This window comes from Coptis chinensis, chromosome 9 (assembly GCF_015680905.1).
Source record: "Coptis chinensis isolate HL-2020 chromosome 9, ASM1568090v1, whole genome shotgun sequence".
NCBI classification, from domain to species: domain Eukaryota; kingdom Viridiplantae; phylum Streptophyta; class Magnoliopsida; order Ranunculales; family Ranunculaceae; genus Coptis; species Coptis chinensis.
In genome coordinates, this window is record NC_141464.1 from 43,025,762 (window position 1) to 43,049,489 (window position 23,728).

At 42.9% G+C, this 23,728-nt stretch overlaps 1 long non-coding RNA gene and 1 pseudogene across 4 annotated transcripts; both read right to left on the minus strand.

Annotated features, from left to right (window-relative positions):
- Positions 1 to 845: 845 nt before the first annotated feature.
- Positions 846 to 20,635, minus strand: LOC147476162 (uncharacterized). 3 transcript variants are annotated; one of them, XR_015208905.1, is made up of 4 exons: positions 20,476 to 20,635; positions 20,296 to 20,404; positions 17,655 to 18,042; positions 846 to 862 (listed from the first exon to the last, which is right to left on the minus strand). It is a non-coding gene; the product is annotated as an uncharacterized LOC147476162 (long non-coding RNA). The 3 variants fall into 3 exon arrangements; XR_015208904.1 differs by lacking the exon at positions 846 to 862 and adding an exon at positions 17,134 to 17,154; XR_015208903.1 differs by lacking the exon at positions 846 to 862 and having other exon boundaries at positions 17,497 to 18,042.
- On the minus strand, positions 1,531 to 16,731 carry LOC147476163 (glycosyl hydrolase 5 family protein pseudogene; annotated as a pseudogene). The gene is made up of 3 exons (XR_015208249.1): positions 16,393 to 16,731; positions 15,912 to 16,128; positions 1,531 to 2,193 (listed from the first exon to the last, which is right to left on the minus strand). The product of XR_015208249.1 is annotated as a glycosyl hydrolase 5 family protein pseudogene (transcript).
- Positions 20,636 to 23,728: the final 3,093 nt, after the last annotated feature.

The following is a 23,728-nucleotide window of genomic DNA, read 5'->3' on the forward strand; positions in this document are numbered from 1 at the left end:
GGCTAAAACCACCAAGAGTGAGGCAGCTAAAGATACACATTTGGCAACGCCCTTGGTGCAGCTAATGGTTTAACCTTTTTGCGACAAAGGTGCTGCAGCTAATGCTTTGCTTCTTTTGTGACGCCAGAGGGTGTAAATAAAAGTAACCCTTTTGCAACGCTAGTAGGTGCAGCTAAAAAGAACCTTTTGCAACGCCAATTGCTGCAAATAGTTTAAATATTTTAAAAATCATTTTAGTTTGGGGAAATACTTTAGCAACGCTAATAAAGTAATAGCAACGGCACAAGGCGTTGCAATAATCTTCAAGCTTTTGCAACGCCAATTGTTGCGTCTCATTTTAGTTTTTGTGACCCAATTTTTTGCAACGCCTTTGCGACGCCCACATTGGCGTTGCCACTGATCATTGGCAGCGCTTTTTCGTACTTGTAGTGACACCAGATGGCGTTGCAATTGAGCCTTTATGTTGTAGTGTTAGAGATAGGATTTTTGTTATAATTTTGAACAAGAAATTACTAAGAGAAACAAGTCTATAGTGATTTACAACTTTAGCTTGTGTTATCTTTGGTAGGAGCACCAGTAAGTTAGAGTTCAAACCCTGCGGCAATTTATTATCCTTGAAGAAGGAGATAATAGCTCTACTAACCTCCAATCCCACAATATCCCAATATGTTTGGAAAAATATTCCTTGGAACCTATCTGGGCCTGGTGAGTTGCTGAGAGCCATATTAAACACTGCATCTTTGACCTCTTCGAAGGAAGGAATAGCTGAGATTTGGTCATTGTCTTCAGCTATCACAAGCTTGGGGATCAACTCCATTAGGTCAGCATTGGGGACGATCGACTACTTGTGGCATGTACTTAGCTTCGAAAGTAGAAACAATTGTTAGGAAATTAAATCAAGTTAGAAACGAAAACTGGAATCACGATTTGTTAGAAAATTTCTATATGTATAATTACAATTGTTAAATAAGTTTTTAAAAGAGTCGGTGCGTATGCACGGGTCTACTTTCTAGTACAACTTTATTTGTTGTCCGCTTAGTTTTGGGTGTACACTGTTACTTATTTTATGATTAGTTGACTTTTTCCCTTTTTTTGAGTCACATGTGTGGTTAACAAATGTAGAAAGTAAATATTCAAGCAACTCAATTCATTTTTTCCTTTGTTCTTTCATTGTGTTTTTCTACAAAGAAATTTTGTTATATTAAACTTCACATGAGATTAGTATGGAAACTATTCTTTGTGGCATAAGAGTTTTACGAGAATCGTTTTCGGTGGAAACTATCGTTTTTAGCAATATAGTTTTTTGTCTCCTACTTTTTCATAATTAACTATAGTGTTTATCAAAAGTTGGAGACTTCATGAAACTCTAGATGGGATTGTTTCTTTATTTATATCCTAATTTTTCGTAATTAGTAATAGAGTTTAGAAAAAATTGGAGTCTCTGTGCGTGATCCAAAAAATAAATTGGCGAGGGTATAGCTATAATATATATCTAAGGACTATGTTGCATAGAAAATCTAAGTAGTCGCATTCGAGAAAATCATAAACTAAACCAAGACGTGCAACATACAGATTCAAGATCAATACATGTATATATACATAGATCGGTCAGGCTACGTTAACATTGTACCCCTACCAAAAAATGTATTTCCATAATAACTCTATGTCTGATTTTTGGTAGATATGATCTCCCCACTATAAAATATATGATCTCCACAAAAAAGCATCTCGTTTCGACATGTAGAACCTTATTCGGACATGTAGTATGGCAGACTTTCTCTAAAACGGACATGTAGTATGGCAGGCTTTCTCTAAAACGGACATGTTCGTGGGCACATTATATATAGGCATCATCATCCATGTGTACCTATTGTCATTCACATTATGGTACCTCTCTTATCTGCACCAAATTCACTGAGGTAAACTGGATAGCCTTGTTTCAATAGAAACAAAAATTTATTCTCCACGATATTCATGAAGTGCCAGCAATAATCATTTGGGTTATTTTCCACCCATCTAGTATTATCCGAGAATCCATACCAATGCCCCTCGAATACTAGTTTTCTCATAAATGATACTTTCACTGGATGTGTTCATACGAAACTGAGGTCTTTGTCAAACTCTAATCCAGAAAGTATAACAAGAACCTTTGGGTTTGCTGCATGCACCGTTTCAGCTCCTTGTTGCATATACCTAGAGTCAGCAAAAATCATCAATGATAAGAAGCCTCAACTTGGTAGCACGTTTGTTTTGGGTACACAATGGTAGTCAGTACAGTTTAAGATATACGAGTGATGCAAAAGTTTTTCAATAATTTGTTATTAACGTGAAAATCATTCAGCTACATAAATTAATTCAAAGATAACAACATAGGCACGGTGGACTATCTACATAGGTGTTGTAAAGGGGTGTTTTGGTTTTCCTTTAGAAGTAGTGAAGAGAGAGGGGAATGGATTGAGGTTTTTGGAGAGACCAAGTTCACTGATGAGCGAGCTACCTACGTATCCTTTCTTAGTTTTTCAGGGAGAGAGGAATCAGGTCTCACGTAGTTCAAGTAGGTGGTATTTATAGGCTTGTGGAAGTGTCAATCTTAGAGACACGTGTGTCTCTTGCACACGTGTAAGGTGGAGATCGTGAATGAGTGTTGGGCTGGTTTTAGTATAAGTCGTGTGCTGATTGGGAGTTGGCGCAGTAGTCCCTATTTCCCGGTGGTGGGAAGTACAAGTAAGATTTTGGTAATTATTACCCCTGGTGGTGACTTTATCTGAGGCGTTCTGTCTCTGGCTGTTTGTCCGTACTGAGACATCTTTGTTCGTACCACCTACATGAAAGGAGCTGCTCACAGATCGGTCTTGGAGGTCGGTGTCTTGGGTTCGCCTATGCTTATCGCCGCGATGTCTTCGCAGGGAGCCGCCACGATCGGTCTTGGAGGTCGATGTTCGAAGTTCGCTTATCTTTGCTGCGCATATGCCTTCACAAGGGAGCTGCTCACAGATCGGTCTTGGAGGTCGATGTCCTAAGTTCGCTTATGCTTCACGCGTGCGTGATATTCCTTAATGAGGATATTACTCTCTACTATTACCCTCTCGAGATTGTTTATGTCCGTGGAAACGATCTGCTGAGAGAAAAACGAAAGAACGTGTGGAGCATGAGTGAGCTGTGGTGGACGATCCGACTGGGATGCCGTAAATTTTGAATCATGTGGCATGTTGATTTGGCGGAAAGGGAAGGTAGTCCGTGAATGGCACGTGATTTAATCGTGAGCGCCTGGTAAAGAGACGCGTCGCCACGCTATTCGAACTCTTGAAAAGACAGTCCTTGGAACACGCAGCGGCTAGGGCATAGGTCAGTAATCATAACTTCTTGGTAACTGAACGGGCGGTTTATACAAAATCAAATTTGGGACAATCAAAAAGGTATTTCATGTTTCCTTCTCCGCAAAAACGCAAGCTAGGGTTTCTCAGGTGAGTGCTTCTGGCCGCATTACTTTTTTCATTTTCAATTTGCTTTCCTCTCGCTCAAGTCGCGATTTGTTAAGTAGGGCAGCCGCTGTTAGGTTGTAGGGTTTAAGCTTGAATAATTGATAAAAAAGGAAACGCGTTATAATGTCCGATTCTGATGACACTCGATCGGAAGAGGTTCGTGAGGTTTCATTAAATTGTGGAGAGTATGAGGATGATAACGAAGAATCGGTGAGTGTTGGCATTCAGACTGAGTTGGATGAGGAAGTTAGGGTAGATGAGGTAACACTTTCGATCCGGGTCGGCTGTGCCGTGGCCGATACATCAGTCGAGGGAGATGTCGCCATCAAGTGAGTTGCCCCTGAAGCGGTAGATCGTCGTCTTCGCGAGCTCGTTCCCCGAACCGAGGGCGCCTTATGAGATCAACATTCCGACACGGAGATATAATGAGCCACGGTTGAGTGAAAATGTACGTACTGAAGAGTACAACCCGCCGAATGGGGGGGGGGGGGGGTAATCATCTGTGAGGGCCAACTGAGAGCGCATATGCAACTACCATTCTCGAAACTGGTGTGTGACTTCTTGGCTCATTGTTGGAAGTCTCCTTGTCAGTTCGTTGGTAACACCTGGCGATTGTTTAAGGTGTTTGACCTGTTGAATGCGAGTGGGGAATACGACATAGGGGTATCCGACATAGTTGAGTATTATGTTGTGAGGCGATCTGGTAATTTGAACTTTAGTTTACAAACGATGACGACACGTTCTGCTGTGATCGACGGTGTAAGCAACGAGGCCTGGACGAAGAGGCCGTTACTGCTAGTTGGCAACTATTGTGCTAACGGATGTAGGTTGCAAACTAGGATTTGTAACATATCCGGTGGGTAGGAATATTTTTCTTTTGTCGCTTTACTTAACGATTGATAGTTATTCTAACAGGCCCATGTTTTTTGCTTTGTCTGTAGATTTTTCTGTGAAGACGCAAACTGATCGTGGGGAGATAGAGAGGTTCGCACGGCTGACTCGAGCAGAAAAACAAACGAAGTTGCCCGAGGTTGCTCATTTCTTTGTGGAAAGGGGTGGGCCTGCGATCCGGGAAACAAGAAAAGCTCAAAAAGACCGAGCTAGAGGTCAGACAAGGCGAGAGGTGATGGAGACGCGTACGAGTGACTTGGTAACGCGGGAAGATAGGAATCGGGCTCATGGCGGCGCGAGGCGCGAGGCGACCTGCTAGAGGTGGTGCCTTAGGGGCTGGTGGGTCGAGCTCCCGACCTGAAGGGGGTTCGATCGATGCTCCTGTAGAGTTGGAGACGGTGGTCTTCAACCCTCGTGCAAGGAGCAGGTCGGCGAAGAGACGACGCGGACGCCTTTCGAGCAAGACGTTGTCCGAAGTCACAAAATGCGCCGCACGCTTGGGAAAGCTCCAACGCAGGGGGCGGTTCTGATGGTGGTCCAGCTGGGGCTACGGTTGCTCGCCGGAGTCGGGCGCGACCGGAGCAGGTCATGGACTTGGCCACTTTTGGGGCGGGACCTAGTCCATCTCGACGGGGGCGTGAACCCAGTCCGCTGGAGAAAGCGAAGGCTCCCCGCAAGGCGAGTGGAAAAGATGTTGTGGTTGCTGAAGACCTAGAGGCACAGTTTGTGTATCTGGACGACCATGGGGCGCAGCGAAGTGATTGTAGCTTCAGGTCAAATAAGGTATCGGTCTGTCTGTTAGAACAGATAGCTCTGGACGGCAACCGTAGGGAGCTGGATGAGAAAGGGCTAGCTGATAACCTGAAGCGAATGGAAATTGTGCAATGTTTGGTACGTGGGTTTGTCTTCTTTTGATGTAACTGTTCACCTATACACGCTGCTATGATTTGGCTATTAATTATATGTGTGTAATTGCAGCTGGTAAGTGGGTTTCAGAAGTTGAAGGAGATTGCTCAGTTCGCGGAGGTAGATAGAGAAGCTGTGGTGAAGCTGATCTGACGAGCTAAAAAATGTTCAGGAGGCCGCGAAGATGGAACGCGAGGAACTGGAAGACCTGAAGAAAGCATATCAAGCTCTGAGTCTGGCCAAGATGCTGAAAGATACCGAAGAAGAAGAGCTGAGGCAAAAACTACAGGGAGCTGAAGAGAATGTTCTGGCAGCGACGGTGGAAATTGGAAGGCTGAACGATTATGTCTTACACTGCAAGAAGGTTGCTCAGGATGCCACAAAGGCCTATGATGACTTGGATGCTGATTTTGTGGAGCTGGAAGTGGACTATAAGGCTATGAAGGAGGAGCAAGCACGCTGGATGTCTCATACCTCAGTGGAACAAGTGGAAAGAGATGTTGGTGGCGTTCTTGCTTCTTCAGTGATAATTCCAAAAGTCGTGGTACCGCGAGCTGAAGTTGCTGCGTCTGATGTGCTAATGAGTTTGAACTTTGATGGAGTATCGGTTTTGGTGGATGGGAGGGATGCTGAAATTGATGAATCGCTCATGCCTGGAGAATTAACTATTGTGCCTAGAGAGGACGAGTTGTAAATTTGTTTTGTTATGCTGTCAGCTTATAAGCTGTGATACAATAGAGCTGGTTTCCTGGGGTAACCTGGGTAGTTCGTCTTCTTGTGTTTATGTGATATTATTGTGAACGATCTGGTACCCCGTTCTGGTTTGGGGTAACCATGTGATGACGAAGATTATTTAGCCGGGTTGGATTTCCTGAGTAGTCTCAGCAACTCGGCTAAAGAACGAATGGTAGTTCAGGTCTGTTAGAACAGGTCTGTTAGAACAGGTCGTTGTATGCTTATATGTCATGTTTATTGTTTGTTTCTCAACTGTGCGTGTGTGCCGCTTTGCTTTGATTGTGGTTTACTTAATGATGATACCGCTATAACTAGGCACGCCGCCATTTCATGCTGTTGATAATCTTCGTTACCAATAACCGGTAAGCTTGTATGAGCGCCCCGTTGTTAACTTGTCTTCATCCGCTTGGTGACGCCGGAATGATGCCACGAGATCGCCGGGCTCTCGCATAGAGCGTGAAATTGTGGTTGCGGTTCTCTTCTCGCCTCTAGCGCCGCAGACGCGATTCCCCTCATGTATGCGTGACACGGTAAGAAAACGAAAATCAAAGGACATAATGATGGCGGGCAGATGGCGTTTAGCGTCTCAAGGTAATTATGAGGCACTTAGGGAAAATACGTTTTATATTAAATAAACTGTTCGCAGAACACCAAAAGGCATTTGCTTGGCTTCTCGTCTTAGCTCTTCTCTGCCCTATCGCTGTGCACTACCCTCGTCGCTGCTTCTACAGGTACGTTTATTTTCCATTGTGAGTGCTACTCCGTTGAGAAGGGTTTGGTGTATAAATGTAACTCATTCAGTAGTATCTTTGTTCCTAGGTCTGACAATGGCAAGGTGTCGCCCATATGTGAGAGGAGAAGGGAGTATGAGGGAGATGTCGCCTCTGATAATGGAGGAGATGGAATTTGATCCTCATGTGCATGGTGATCATGGTAAGAGGAAGGTTACTGCTGTAGGAGCCAAGGCTCACAAACGACCTAGGAGAGAGGTCGCCCAAATTTAAAGCGGCATTGTGTGTTTAGGTCGCCACGCCCGGTAAAGATAAAACCCCTTTGTCATTGTCAAAATGCGGAGCCAAAACCCTCAAAAAATTGGCCCCTCACAATGGGCAAGGTAAGGTCGCCAAGCTCGCCGGTGAGAGTTCGTCCCGTTAAAGGTGATGATGGGGAGCCCTTCCAATTCTACTACATGGGGAGATTTTTTTTTCGATAAGAAGCATATGGTGAAATGCTCGATCCAAGCTTCCACTCGAACACCCATATTTTCACTAAAATGCGTTTAATAAAGCGGATCGTGTTGGATGGTGACAAAAAGAGGTGAAAGATGAGGACATGGAGACACCGATTGGGGACGATGGACATGGCCGCTTGTTTGGTGAGTTTCTAAAAGAAAACCACGCTAAGTTGTTTATGTCCGTTTCTAAATTGTATAAAAAAAATTATTTAACTTCATTAAATTATAACGGTTTCTTGCGTTTTGTATGATAAATTGAAAGATATTGTGCAAAACAACGAGATCGATGATAACCCTCCGCGCCGAAAAAGGGTGTATCTAACCGCGTGGGGTGACAAGAGGAAGCTAGAAGTGATTACCACCAAGTACCGTTGTTCTTTGCTAAAGAATGAATCAGATTTAGTGACCGATATGATATAGCTAGAAAGGAATTAGATGAAGTGACTACTTATGCTAAAAAATGCCAAAAGGTGGCCAATTAGATAGCGATACCGAGCCCCCTGGTCGCATATGCGCTTAAGGACGAAGTATGATGCATTGAAGAAAGCCCGCAATATCAAAGGGGGAATAGGGGCAAGGTATGCCCGCCCGTGATCGATCCCCATGGCACAATGCTTCTTCTACTAGCGGCACCGTAAGATAAGCATATCTTAACTGATATTTGATGATGTGATCTACCTTTGTCTCTGTCAACAAAAATTTGTAAGTGTTGTTTACGTTCTCCTCTATTATATGAGAGTTAACAATAGAGTTGTATCTTTAGGCTTGCCCGAGCGATTCGCCCTTTTTGGTACGTTAAACTGGTTTCCACGGCGGCGATTCGATACTTTGTGAAATTTGTAATAGACACCGACCGGATTTCCGGGTAATCCCAAAGAGATCGGTGGATGTAATTGTTGTGGTGGTTGGTCACATATTGCTACTGGTTGTGCTCAGAATGTATGTTTCTGCTTACTTGTTTATAGCTAGCGTCCTACTTATTATACATGTGGCTTGAAAGAACTGAGGAGCTTGAGATTTAGTTTAGAAACATGATTTGCTTGTGATTAGCGCTGTCTTTCTTGTTTATCACGTTATAAGAGAAAAGACGTTAGGAGTATGCTAGATAATCTAAGTCTAGAACTAAGAGTTCTTCCCTAAGTGTATTGCGCTGAGTCTTAGAAGTAAGACTCAAAGGAATGCTCGGTCAATCCCAGCGCAGTGTGGGCTTGTATAAGCGTGGACGCCATGGAGAACGCCATGGTCGATGGTAGGGTCATGTGGCTTGGAGAATAGGGTCTAGATTTAGTTTAGAAAACGAGGCTCATGGAAAAGGGTTCAATCCTAGAAATATAGGTCCTTCCCTAAGTGAGCTCGGAGAGACTCATGGAATGCACGTGAAGCTCCGAGAGTTGTCTACTGGAGGCGTTCTCTTCATTTAGTCGATCCTAGAAATATAGGTCCTTGGCGTGACAAGAATTGAGAGGCTATGGAGCCCGTGAAGCTCCGAGAGGCTCAGCCGCTCATGGAGAGAGAGCATTCTCGCTTAGTCGATCCTAGAAAGATAGGTCCTCGACGTGACAAGAATTGGAGAGGCTATGGAGTCTACTCCGCGGAGAGCGTTCACTCGGAGAGTCGTTCCTTTTAGTCGATCCTAGAAAGATAGGTCCTCGGCGTGACAAGAATTGGAGAGGTTATGGAGCCCGTAAGCTCCAGAGAGTCGCCCGCTCCGCGAAGAGCATTCTCGTTTAGTCGATCCTAGAAAGATAGGTCCTCGACGTGACAAGAATCGGAGAGGCTATGGAGTCAGTAAGCTCCGTAGAGCCCGCTTCACGCGGAGAGCGTTCTCGCTTAGTCGATCCTAGAAAGATAGGTCCTCAACATGACAAGAATTGGAGAGGTTATAGAGCATGTAAGCTCCAGAGAGCTGTCTGCTCACGGAGAGCGTTCTCATTTAGTCGATCCTAGAAAGATAGGTCCTCGACGTGACAAGAATTGGAGAGGCTATGGAGCCTGTAAGCTCCAGAGAGAAAGCCCGCTTCACCAGAGAGCGTTCATGTTTATGAGAGCATATGGTTCGCTGAGCGTGTTGGATCAGGTAAGTATACTGGTCGTGCTTCTGATGCGAACTGTATGACTTTTTGATGCAAGTAAATGGAATACCTTGTACTAGGTAACATAAGAAATTTAACCTTGAACTTACAGTGCTTGAAAAACGGAATATACAACAACAATGGTTTTATTGATAAAATATTTTCAGCAGATAAGTATTCCAAGGGCGAGGTAACAATTTCCCCTCTTGAGTTTTTATCCAGTATGCTCCGTTGCCTACAATGCGTTCTACGATGTATGGGCCTTCCCATGTAGGGGCTAATTTGGAGCCGTCTTGCGTCTTTTTTAGCACTAGATCGCCAGGCTAGAAAGATCGAGGATGCACCCGTTTATTGTAGGAGTTCTTCAGAGTTTGCTGATAAGATGCGACTTTGATGGCGGCTAAGTCACGCCATTCTTCTAGCAAATCGACCTCTCGTGCTAAAATAGAATCATTGTGTCCCGTCTCGACGAGCTCGGACCGAGTCATCGTAGTTGGATCGGCCAACTCACTGAATGACAACTTCGCGCCCATAACACAAGGAGAATGGAGATTCGCCTGTACTGGACCGAGCTGTGGTGCGATGAGCCCATAAGATGTTCTCCAACTGATTCGGCCATTGGCTCTTGTTCTTTTCAATCTTTTTCTTCAAATTTTCTAAGATGGCATTGTTGCTGACTTCTGCTTGACCATTACTCTGAGCGTATTGTGGAGTAGAAAATGCATGAATTATCTTCCACTTGGCTAGAAAGTCTTTGACCGTTTCGCTTTGAATTAAGGGTCCATTGTCCATCACTAGTGTATGTGGCAAACCAAATCTGGTGATGATGTGAGTCCAGATGAAGTTTCTGACATGTGATTCTTTGACATGTGCTAAAGGAATGGCCTCGACCCACTTAGTAAAATAGTCTGTTGCAGCTAAGACGAATAAAAAACCAGTGCTCTTCTGTGGGACGAATGGTCCCATGATGTCCATACCCCACATGTGAAATGGCCATGGGCTTGCTATATTGATCATTTCGCCGAAATTTGAAATGATGTTAATGGCGAATGTTTGACATTTTAAGCACTTGAGGACGTATGCTTTGGCATCGATCTGCATACGGGGCCAAAAGTAGCCTTAGGAAATTGCCTTGTGGGCTAAAAAGCGACCTCCGACATGGTTTCCGCATTCTCCTTCATGGATTTCCGCAAATATCATTTGGCCCTGCTCTGGAGTAATGCATCGCAAGTATGGTCCACTAGCAGATTTCCTGAATAACTTATTATGCAATAAGCAATAACAACGTGCTTGATATGGGACTTGTCTAGCTTTGGCACGTTCTGCAGGGAGCGCTTGTATGGTGGATGTAGTCCATGATGGGTCGCGATCCGTGTCCGCTCAACCGGTCTTCGAGGGGAACAGATCGGTTATAACTAGGGCATGCTCGACCTGGTACGCAGGTCGGTCGACCACTTCAATGAGGAGTTATCTTGGAACGCAACTCGGTGTTTGAGTGGCTAAATAAGCTAAACTGTCTGCATGGCGGTTCTCATCACGCAAAAAATGATGTATGGTAGCTTTCTTAAAAGAAGGCAATAAATGATGAACGACCTGAAGATATTTCGAAAGGTTACCTTCATGGGTAGTGTACTCTTTTGAAATCTGGCGAACGACCAGTTGCAAGTCACTAAAGACTTGAAGTTCTGGCACCCCTAGCTGTAGCGCCATCCGAAGTCCCATGATCAACACTTCGTACTCCGCTTCGTTGTTGGAAGATGCGAAGTCGAGTCGAACGGACTTTTCGATCATAGTTCCATCGGGTGACACTAAGACGACCCCGATGCCACTCCCTCCAGGGTTGCTAGAGCCATCCACAAAGAGAGACCAGATTGATTTGACACGGTCCTTTGCGTCGGCGAGCTCCATTTCTGGTTCCCAATAGCGGGTTTTCAATAGGGAAATCTGCTAGGAAATCGGCGACGATTTGACCTTTCTCGAGAAGTGCGAGGCACAAACTCCATGTGGTGTTCGCCGAGCTCTTCGGGCCATACTGCCATACGAGTAGTCTTGTTTTCTTTGTAGAAGATCTTCTTCAAGGGGAGGTCGGTCAGTACTTTGATCGGATGTGCTTGAAAGTACGACCTGAATTTTCTGGCCGAATATAACAAAGCAAGTACGGCTCTTTCAAGGAAAGAATAATTTCTTTCAGCTGGCGTGAGCGTCTTACTTGTAAAGTAGATCGGTTTTCTAAGTTGGGCTCCTCTTTGAAGAGAACTGAGCTGATGGCGAAGTCTGATATTGCCAGATATAGCCCCAGTGTCTCTCCATCTATTGGTTTGGCTAAGACGGGAGGCGTGGTGAGGGATTCTTTGAGAGTGGTGAATGCTTGGTGACATTGAACATTCCATGAGAACGGTTCGCCTTTTTTAAGGAGTTGTAGGAACGGGCGACACTTGTCTGACGCCCTGGATATAAATTGGTTGAGTGCAATAACCATGCCTGACAATTTCTGTATCTGTTTCTTTGTCTGTGGATCAGGCATGTCTAAGAACGCTCGGATTTGGTCTTGATTTGCTTCGATCCTTCGCTGTGACACCTGATATCCGAGAAACTTACCAGAGGACGCTCCAAAGAGGCATTTCTCTGGGTTCAACTTCATTCGAGTGCAGCGCAACCTGGAGAACGCTTGCTCAAGGTAAGTGATGTGGTCGCCTGCTTTCTTGCTTTTGACGACCATGTCGTCGATGTAAACCTCCATGGTCTCACCTAATATGTCCTGGAACATGTCAATTACTAGACACTGATATGTCACTCCAGCGTTCTTAAGGCCAAACGGGAGGACGTTGTAACAATAAATTCCTTGCTCGGTAATGAACGAGGTCTTCTCTTGATCTTCCTCAGCGAGTGGGATTTGGTTGTATCCGCTGTACACGTCCATGAAGGAGAGAAGTTCATGCCCACAGGTCTAGTCGACAAATCGGTCAATACGGTAGGGAAAACTATCTTTTTTGGGGTTTCGATTGACATTCGTGAAATCGACACATACATGCTTAACCATTCCATTTTTTTTGGGACCGCGACAATGTTCGCGATCCAATCTGGATAGTCGACCTTTCGATGATGAAACCGACCCGCTTGAGTTTGTCGACCTCGCCGTTAATGGCTTTTGAAACCGCGCAGGATAAGCGGCGCAGGTCGCCGGCTGGCCCGGTTTAGCATTAGGTTTACATTTAATCTATGGCATGCTACGTTGGGATCTATTCTGGGTACATCGATATACGACCAAGCAAAAACATCTTTATTCATGTCCAAAAAGTTAACAAGTTGGGCCTTGAGTGTAGGGTCAAGGTTAGCCCCTACATATACAAACTTGGGATCATCTTCAGTTCCTAAGTTCACTCGCTCTCTGTCGACCTGTTGAGGTGTTGGCTTGGCGGCGCTTCTTCATATATGGTGATACTTTAGCGATCCGAGGGAGAGTGAAAGTAGTCGCCGAAATGGATCGGTTAATGCGTGGTGGCGAAACAAAGGGCTGGAATGGCCTCTGTGATCATGAAAAGGCCGGAGTATTTGGAGGAATTGAGATTTGTTGTGCGACACATGGCGGTGAGGCGGTTGGGATGCTAACTGGAGGGGCAACAACAGTGGAGGTGACCTCTGGGGTCGTGATTGCTGTGTTGACAACAGCTAACGCGACGTCTAGGATTTGTCCTGATGGATCAACAATGGTTGGGCTGACTTCTAGAGTGGAAACAGACGATTGCATCTTCTGACTAGAGCCCCCAGCGTGCTATTTTGATGCGTGGGCTCTGACCTCGGCAATCAGGTCTTTGGCCATGGTATAACTGGTGGGCTCGTTGCTTGTGTGGATTGGTCCACTGTCGATCCTTCCTACTGACAAGATTTGGTTACAATGATATGCTTCCAGTTGATTGCTTCTCAGCTCCATTATTCCTCTGGGGCCTGGAAACGGAGAACTTGATGCAATGTTGACGGTACAACTTGCATTTGGTGGATCCATCGTCTTCCTAGTATGGCATTATAGGATGACTTGATGTCCAGGACGCTGAAGCGTGTATTGCAGTTGACTTTGTCCTCTTTAGACCCTACTGATACTGGAAGGATGATGTCACCGACAGGGTCGGCCCTGGAGCCATTGAACCCATAAAGGGGAGCAATCGGATCTATAAGAACTGACTTGTGTAAACTCATTTCTTGGACGGTGTGATAGAATAAAATGTCGCACGAACTCTCCGGGTCGATTAGGACGCGCTTTACTGTCCAGTCGCTAATCTTGACGTGGACGACCAGTGCGTCGTTGTGAGGAAGGCAGACCTTATTGAGGTCGGCCTCTGTGAAAATGATATCTCCGAAATTGCGACTGAGCTGCGCGGAGCGTGTGCTGCCTGGGAAGTAAAATGATACACTTCCTGAAGAGCGCCGACACGACGTCTTTTCTCTCTGGATGAGGTGACAGAATCATCAGGGAAGGTAATCATGTGAATGGTTCTAGCATTGTCACGATCTGAGGAGTGTTGTCTTCGCTCGTGGCGAGAATGGTCTCTGGGACATCCTTTGCTATCGGGGAGAGCTTGAAACTCTTGGTGGTGACGGCGAGGTGGAGATCGACTGCGTACTCGGCGAGCCATGAGTTTATGGCGCAAATCACCGTAAGGAATGTTGGTGTACTGTTTAATATGACCAGCTTCGACGAGGTCCTGGAGATAGTGCTTAAGCCCCCAGCACGTATTGGTTTCATGGCATTTTGCTTTGTGGAATCTTGTGCATGGGGCTTGTCGAGTCAATTTATTGGGTCGCCTCACATCCGGGTGAAGTATGAGGCTCACCGGATCTTGTCCAATTATGTAACTAGGGGAGCGTGTCAAGACAAATAACTCTCTTTGTTATCCCGGCCGAAAGTACCGCGCTTTTGGTGCCGGCCGAACTGGATCGCTTTTTGGCACGCGGGGTATGATCAGAGACCGGTGCCACCTCCTAGACCTCGGCTAAACCACTGGACTTCAAACTTTCTTGCAACTTGATATACTTGTCGACCCGGGCATACAGTTCGGACAACGTTTCTAAAGCTCTTTCATCGATGATCCGGAGAGGTCGGTATTACGCTCGATAGAGGCGTTAGAAAATGCCGGTGTGGCAAAAGACTCTTTTCGATCCACTTTCCATACACAATGATTTGAACCGAACCGTCCCAGAGAATTGGCGAATGGTTTCATCTTCCCTTAATGAGAGCCGAACAACGAATCAAGATCCGCCTTCTTCGATCGCATTGCGGCACGATTGGCTAGCAAACGATCGATAAACCGCTTCAAAAGTTTTAATAGAATCAGGTTCAAGAGAGAAGAACCAATCAAGTGCGCCATCCTTGAGACTTACCGAAAATAGTCGACAGTGAAGATGATCAAACTCAGGAGAACTGTAGAGGGTCAGACTTTGAATGTACCGAGCCACATGCTGACCGGGACATGTGTTGCCATCATACATTGGGAAACGTGGCTGGATAAAATCTTGAGGAGAGAGTTTATTGAGAACCTCAGCACTGAACGGAGACGTGCGGTATGTCTTGAGCATCTTTTGAACAATTTGGGTCGCATCCTTTCTGACTGCACTCTGACCTATCTTATGTGATAATTCGTTAATCTGTTGATTAACCTCGTTGATGCCGTTCTCCAACGCGTTACGAATCGGTTCTTTGTTGGTAAGCGTCTACTTGTGCTCGTAAAGCAGTATTTTCTTGCCTGAGCAAGGAAATGCTCTCGTTTGTTAAACCCAACTGGTCTGTGAGGTTTTGAACTTGAGCTTCGAAGCTAACCATGCTTCGTGGGCTTGAGAATTGTAGGTTTTTGAATTGGGTTAAGGTGATTTCTCAATGAATCGAAACCACAGACGGCGCCAATGTAAATAGGTGTTTTGGTTTTCCTTTAGAAGTAGTGAAGAGAGAGGGGAATGGATTGAGGTTTTTGGAGAGACCGAGTTCGCTGATGAGCGAGCTGCCTACGTATCCTTTCTTAGTTTTTCAGGGAGAGAGGAATCAGGTCTCACGTAGTTCAAGTAGGTGGTATTTATAGGCTTGTGGAAGTGTCAATCTTAGAGACACGTGTGTCTCTTGCACACGTGTAAGGTGGAGATCGTGAATGAGTGTTGGGCTGGTTTTAGTATAAGTCGTGTGCTGATTGGGAGTTGGCGCGGTAGCCCCTATTTTCCGGTGGTGGGAAGTACAAGTAAGATTTTGATAATGATTATCCTTGGTGGTGACTTTATCCGGCGTTAAATTTTTGCGTTTGTTCAGATCTTGAGACATCTTTGTTCGCACCACCTACATGAAAGGGAGCCGCTCACGATCGGTCTTGGAGGTCGATGTCTTGGGTTCGCCTATGCTGCGCACGTATGTCTTCGCAAGAGAGCTGCTCACAGATCGGTCTTGGAGGTCGATGTTCTGAGTTCACTTATGCTGCGCGCGTATGCCTTCACAAGAGAGCTGCTCACAGATCGGTCTTAGAGGTCGATGTCCTGAGTTCACTTATGCTTTACGCGTGCGTGATATTCCTTAATGAGGATATTACTCCCCTACAGGTATTATATGTTATGTACCTGTACCAAACGCTCACACTCTGCCTTGGTCCTCTTAGCTCATTTCTAAGACTCATCCCTATCACATATTTCGTGTCTTTGAAGATTGTGGCCATCCAAAGTCTTCATCACCAAAAAAGCCGCTTCCATCAGTGGCATTGCAACACCAACCTGGCGTGGTGATGTGGTTATCCAGTATGACCATAACATTGTTTTCACCGATGGTTGAAACGACATTCTGGAGAAAAATGAAGAAAGTACTAATTAAATGGGGAATTTTATGAGGTGTCGTCGGTAGCATCTCTATAATCAACTTACTTCTTGCACAGAAAGGGATACATCAAAGTCCAAATTCATATAATCACTCAAACCTCACTTAATATAGGCCAATTTTCTATAGTTCGAAAAAATACAAAATAATTCTTTTGCATGTAAAGGAGGAACTATACTCTGTACCCTGTCCTACTAGAATAGATAGAAAAATATATATTAAAATGTTTACCTTATATGCTTGAATGAGGGTCATACTAAGGAGTTTTGGATTTTTTATTTTGATCCCAGAAATCGACTCATACAGTCCTAAACTCTCAAATGAGTGTCGAACAGTCATCGATGCTAATGTTCTGTTCGTAGGCAAAGCCAAAGGCCATGTAAATCGAATGCAATTGAATCCTAGTGATCATATTTTCTTAGCAATTACGTCTACTGGTTTCCTATGTAACCCCTCAGCAAGAACAGGTTGCAGGTGAGATGGCCAGTTCACACAAGCTAGTTTGACCCTATTTCCATCCTCGTTTACAATCTATCTTGAGTTGGTGTATAATGAAGTTAGCCACCACATGCTGGTGTAATGCAACATTCACTCAAATAAAAAGAACTTAAAGAAAACTGTTTAAATAGATGACGACGACCACAACAACAACAACAACAATACAAACAGCAGCAATGACGACGATGATGACAACAACGACGACAACAACAACAACAACACTGATGGTTTTGAGTATGATCAGGCTTTAGCTGGTTCAAATTTACAGACAGCTTACTATATATGAGCTGCTCTTCTGATGCTACTTCTACCCTTAACAGAGGCCTAAAGAAAATAAACAACACCATTGTCCCCTCAACCAAAGTTGATGAGCAAAAGACACATCAATCCTAGCTCCGAAGTCTGTTGTAGTCTTGTAGAATCACAATAAACTTAGCGGCATAAGAATGGAAGCATGCGGTCTCTACTTACAAGTTACAACATACATGCTATTGCCTAGAAGAAGACAAGAAGAATGCCCAATGAGTGTTGTGAAGAGTTAAGAGGAGGTGAATCTGGAGTGCAGGTGCAAGGCTATCAAACACCACGCCAAGTATGAGAGACTGCCACAGTGGCAAACAAATGCAGGAACACTACTTCCAAATTAGTTAACATGGGGGATAAACAGAGGGATGAAACTCTTTCTAAGTTTAATTTGCATGTAATAAAGGTCAACCTAACACATGATCGTGAGTTTTGTGACTTTAGCAAGTATATAACAAAATAAATGACGGGTAACTTCTTCTATAACAAGCATTCTCAGTTGTATTATGATTTGAAACAACTTCTCAATCTTGATTTAGCAAAAATTGAACCTCTCTAATCATATTAACTAACAAGGTTACAAGGATCTTTCAGACGCATTTTAGTACATTAACAGCAAACATTGAGCTATAATACTGGTATAAATGGTATAATATATGATGGTATGTATAATACAGTTAAAAAAAACTGACCGACATCAGTTGTATACTTGCATTTCCAAGGAGAGAATCAGATAAATAATCTTTTGAGCTGATGAATATATTCCAAAAATGATTCCAGCGGCTGGCTGATCGAAGGGCATGCTCACACGGCACACACATGCACAAAATACAAATTTCACACTCTTTTGATATCGTTATTTCCTCTGACTTCTATCAGAATATCAAAATATATCTAGTGAAATGTGAGTGCTGATGAGCTGATCTCCTGGACCTGGAACTAATGTGAAGCATGGGAGTATTGTTAACGCAAAACAAGAGATCCTGAAAACCACGGTCTCTGCAACCAGATCTTGTGGTGAATGGAACATCAACGGGTAAACTTCCACAATTTGATGCGCAGTTATTAACACGCCCATGGCTAGAATCATGGAAAGAGACAAACATAGCAGTATGGTCAAGGGATTTTAATTTAACTAAAAAGATGTATCCAAGATACTGAACATTGAAATTCTACAACTTATTGAAATGAAAACTGCCTAGTCTATGTGATGAATTTGAATCATATATGTAGTTACATTCATACTCTGGAAATGCACTCCTAGGAAGCGGGAACTATCAATAAAATGTGTTGAGAGATGTTTAGTCCCACATGGGATGTGTTAAGTCTTGCATTGAAATATATAAGTTCATAGGCCTCTACACTTGTAACCAATTGGTTTTAAGTTGGATGTTCATCTTCTTCATGGTATCAGAGCGGGCTATTGTAAAAAAAGACAGAAACAACATATATTTCCTGAACTAAAGTCGAATATAAAGTGCTCAAACACTTATGATTTGATATATGAAAACAAAAGTGCTAGCCGCAAACACTTTATGATTTGATATATGAAAACAAAAGGTTTCTCAACGACAAAACAAAACGCTTTTGAGACAAATAATTTACTGAAGGTTGATATGTAAGTATTTTAATTTATCAAGGAAAAACTACCTTCACTTTTCTCAACGACAAAACAAAACGCTTTTGAGACAAATAATTTACTGAAGGTTGATATGTACAAGGTTTAGTTGAGTATTCTTAATCAACAAAAGATTTCTCAAAGACCTTGACTGTGTGACCTGGATAATGGTTTAAAGTTCCAGTATGACAGACCAAAATAGGATGGCATGCCTTTGAATTCTCAAGGGGGTGCAAAAGGCGAGTGGAGGAGCCTCTGCCTGTGAGAGAAATCAATGATGACAAATATCTTAAGTTGCATGAAACAATATACAAGTTTACCACCTGGTGGTTGGGATAATTCGTACTTTGATATATGGTAGGATAAGTGTTATTCTGACAGAGGTCAATAGCTGCTTTTCTCAAGCCTTCATCTACTAACTGTCCTCTACTAATTGTCATCTCTTTCAGAGTTTTAGTGATCTAAATGGCTCTAATGGTTCGGATCCAAGTTGCACGATTAAGCCAGTTGCCTCTAATTAAAGGACAATGATAATTTGTCATTAGGTTATTAGGAATTAGGTTAGCAAGTGGATCACTCGCCCATGTGATTGCAGCTCTAAATATGTATCACATAAGTATATAAGAGCCCAAGAACTGTACCATATTTGTTGTCGTAGAGACGTAGACAATAAATAAGTAATCTTTTTGGAAGACCAGTGGGTTGTTTTTTTTTCTTACTGAACTTAGTAGGTGTTTATGCAATCCATTTATGTGAGCTTCTGAAAAGAGCCGGTGCCCTTTCCACAAAAGCAAATGACAATGATCAGCTGATCTAAACCTCAAGAAGAATGGTAAATTCTTTGATACATCTCTCCACTTTTAGTTAATTTTTCCTTCGACAAACCAACACCCATGTTAGTATGTTACAACTTGCCCTGATTAAGGCAAGTAAGGTTGCCCTGATTAACACACTTTTATTTCTTCATTTGACATCTTAGGACAAAGAGAAAAAGGTAAATGGCTGCAAAGATCATTATTGATATTAAGAACTATGATTGGTTATTTTGTTCAACATGATATTTGGGTTTTCATAAATGGCAGTCAGACCAAACAAACTTAGTTTTACCCGGTGCTAGTTCCCACACAGCCTCACCCTTAGCCTTTCCATTGCCCAGAACTCAAGATTGTTTCAGGAATTGAAGAGATCGTCCCAAAAGTGTTTCCAAAAAACTTCAATCGTGTATCATAAGTAGTATTTTTGTTTTTCAGAGTAGGATTCCTGGATCTACTGCCTTATTTTGTTTCATTTCTAAATATTCACCCAGTTAAAAACAATGAAATGGAATCAAACAGTCAACAATAAAATGTGGCTAGAAGATAGTGATTCCTACTGATTAACATTATTAACATTGATTGTATTCACAAATTTGAAGTATGCTGAAAACATTTCACAAATCAACGGGAATGTAAAATACAAATTCCCAATTCTGAGTAACAGGTTATGTATACATTGTTATTTATGATAGGAAAAATGTACGTACAATCAAATCAACTACGATTTAATTCTAAACAAGTATGTAATTTTTACTTACAAATTTTTTAAAAAACAAGATCTTATTTTTGAGGCGCATATTTAAACGAGCCTTATTTAGCCGTAGTTGCTCTCTTGCAGTCTAAAAGATTGGCACTTAAAATTAAGATTGACATAGATATATAAAGAATCTATTATGTTACCTTCAAAGAAAAGATATAGAGTAGACGATTCATGCACCCTTCTTCATCCATTATTGTACGAATTGAAAGGTAGAAATCTCGTTCCCTTTTGATAGCAGATATGTCCAAGCTGCATTTGCAGTGAAGAATGAAAAAAAAAGGGTTTTTAACATATGGGACAGATGTAGATGAGTTCCATACCAATTTCCTCGGTAAGATAATCCCGCTTGAGCTTATATAGATATTTGATGTTCCAAAAGATCATAATAGAACGATGACCTTTTCCTCCCACCTAAACATTGATAAAGCTAGCGGGTTATGAAATCATAGATATAAAACAAAACAACTACATGTAGAGTTTAGCAAAAGAATCGTTTGAAATATTAAGTGGGCCCTTGAATAACAATTAAAAATCATTGAGGGTTAAAATAACTCTATAAGAGCATTTGCAATGCAGGTGATAGTTCCCCTTCTATCACCGCCACCTCATCACTTTTCACCCCCATTTTCACCAATCCGGTGAAAAACAAGGTGAAGTTGTGCAATGCAGAAGTGATAAAAAATATTTCGGACGGGATGTTGGATTCCGTCTGGAGGTTTTGATACGAGACCGAATGTAACATCCCGCGATATTTTATAACGATGGGATGTAACATCCCGCCTAATGGCTCAATATCAACAAACGCGAACAGGCTCCATTTTCACTTCATTTCCAGCCAAAATTCCGATTTTGTAGCCTCCATTAACAACCTTTTAACACAAATTTCCATTCATAATGACTTCTCCACCCCCCAACCCATCCCCACCAACCTCACCACATGAAAAGCATTCCCGATGGTTTGGAATAAAATTTCCAAAAAAAAGGGGCAAAAAGGATCGTCGTCGAGAACGCGTAATGTGGGCGAGGAGGACGAAATTGAACTTGGGTTTAATTTTCCACCGCGTTGTGAAATCGAGGAACACCCACCATTAGCGTCAACATCGGTCCGACACGTAGCAAATCGAGTGGCGGAGTCTCAAGTAAGTTTTTTTTTTTTTTTTTATGTTAATTATTATTATTTATGTTAGTTTATATCAAGTTTGTTGTTGTGTAATTAGTTTGAATTTGTCGCATTATTTAAAAAAAAATAGTTGTAATTATATCGTATTGCGTGTTTGTTGAATGTAGGAAGTACACTTATGGAAAGTGCGTTGTGCACTTTCAAATGTTGTGTCGTGGTGGCGTTGTATGAAATCAAAAACGGATCCTAATTTTGTCACGGTTACCGATATTATATCCGCCACACCATTTGGGAGTTTTTTGAATTCTAATTTGGGACAAAATGATCAGGCGTTGTTGTTTGGGATAGTTGAGCGGTGGTGGCAAACTACCCACACATTCCATTTCCCATGGGATGAGCTTGGGATTACCCCTCTTGATTTCACAATGCTCACGGGTATCCCAATTGGTTATGGAGATGCCGTTCCTTTTGATGAAACTTTAGAGGTTTTTACTATGACGATGAGTTTCTTTGAAGGTTTTGATTTGGTTGAAGATGATGAGCAAGACGAAGTTTTTGAGATTATCGGTGAAAGCGGTTTAAGGGGAGGAGCTATAAATATGAGTTGGTTTACTTCGAGATATTTGAATAGACTCAAGGAGAAGCCGAAAGACTATCATATTGGTGAGGAGTCGATCCACGAGTATGTACGTGCCTTCCTCTTCTACTTTGTTGGTGCGGTATTATTTGGATATGCTGATAGTTATTTACGTGATCGGGTGGATGGATGGCCCTCGACGTAGAGGATGTGGGATTATGACTGGGGTCAATCCATCTTGGCATACCTTTACCGCTGGCTAGACCTCGCAGTTGAGACGAAAGCCGCTAAAGGCAATTTATATGGCTTTGTTTGGATTATACCGGTAAGTCTTATTTATTAAGTTATTGTTTCATTTCATTTATTTATCTAATTATTAATGTTGACATGTTTATATATATATATTGATATTGTATTTTATCTATTGATGACAGTATTGGTGGTATGAACATTTTCGTGTGATGCATCCTGTGTTGAAGAGGTTGGAAGAGGATGAGACTCATGACCTGATTCCACGTATTCAAGCATGGGGGCTTCATCGTGAAGGCGAGGGGGTATGGGGACCTATCGATAATATTCATAACACTCGTCGCCAGATTGAGCTTTTAGGAGCTAGTCGAATTGAGTGGCAACCCCGGGCGAGTCCTTCATCTTCGGACCCTTTATGTGGATATTCCGGATGTTCCGAGAACACCGAAAATACCGTAGACTATCATATATGTGTCATAGAGCAAGGTTTCTTTCTCAAATGGCGAATGATACTTATAGAGGTCGATCAACGATGGTACCTTGGGGACGGATGTTGGCGGCAAGTATCCGGAGAGATTGTTATACCTTACCCACCACCTATAGATATGATGACCTCGATATTCTTCCTCTTGTTCTTTCACACTATAGAGCAAACCCAAATGAGTGGCCGACGCGCATCGCCTTTCAGTTTTACGGGCGCTATGACTTATATTGGAAGAGGGTTGGTCGAGGTCTCTTGCTAGGTGCGTTATACCGGGGCACCAATTTTGAAGGGGTTATACGGAGCATTGAGGCCGACATTCATTTCCCGGGAGGAGTGGAGTTGCCCGATCCACGACCCCGGGTGTTTCATGATATTCGGATGCCGCAAAGAACTCCACGATATTTGATGATGATGACCTTTGGCATTGGAGCATGATTACTTCTCGGGGGCAAGATATGAGAATACCTATTCCACCAATAGATGCCACGGTGGTAGCAGATTTGTCGATCTGATTCCGAAAGCGATTAGCGAGAGTTAGTATGATTTGAATTTATTTATGATTTGTTCTTATTAGTATTCACTATAACCCCTAACTTGCATTTGTTTTGTTAAACGGGATGAAGTAAGGTCGAGCTCCTTAACTACACTCTCCGGTTATGCCATCGTGAGTCCTTCATGGAGTCCTCTCGTCGCGGTTTTGAGTACTTACAAGAAGAACGTGTCGAACTTTGCACTTGAGGCGGACGCAGCAAGAGTTGGAGAATGCCGGAAGTGGAGTACCTCAAGCTCAAGCTCAACCGTAGAGGCAACAACGACGTAGGGGAGAGCTCTTCGACCGAGCCTTCGTAGGGGAGGAGGTCTCGATAGATATTTTTTGTAGTTTGTAATAACCGTATTGCCATTACTTGTCTTATGGCGTTTGGGATTGTTGTTTGTAATGAATTTTTGATTAGCGTGTTTTTCTTTGATGAGTTTTGGATATGAATATGTCATTAAACAAATGAGGTTATGTCCAATTTTTTTAGAAATTATAAGTTAGTTTTTTTACCGAAGCTACGTGTTAGACTTGAGTGTTGTTCATGATTGTTGTTTGTCTTATTTATTATTTTCAAAGTATATTAGCAGGTTTTTATATGAATATGT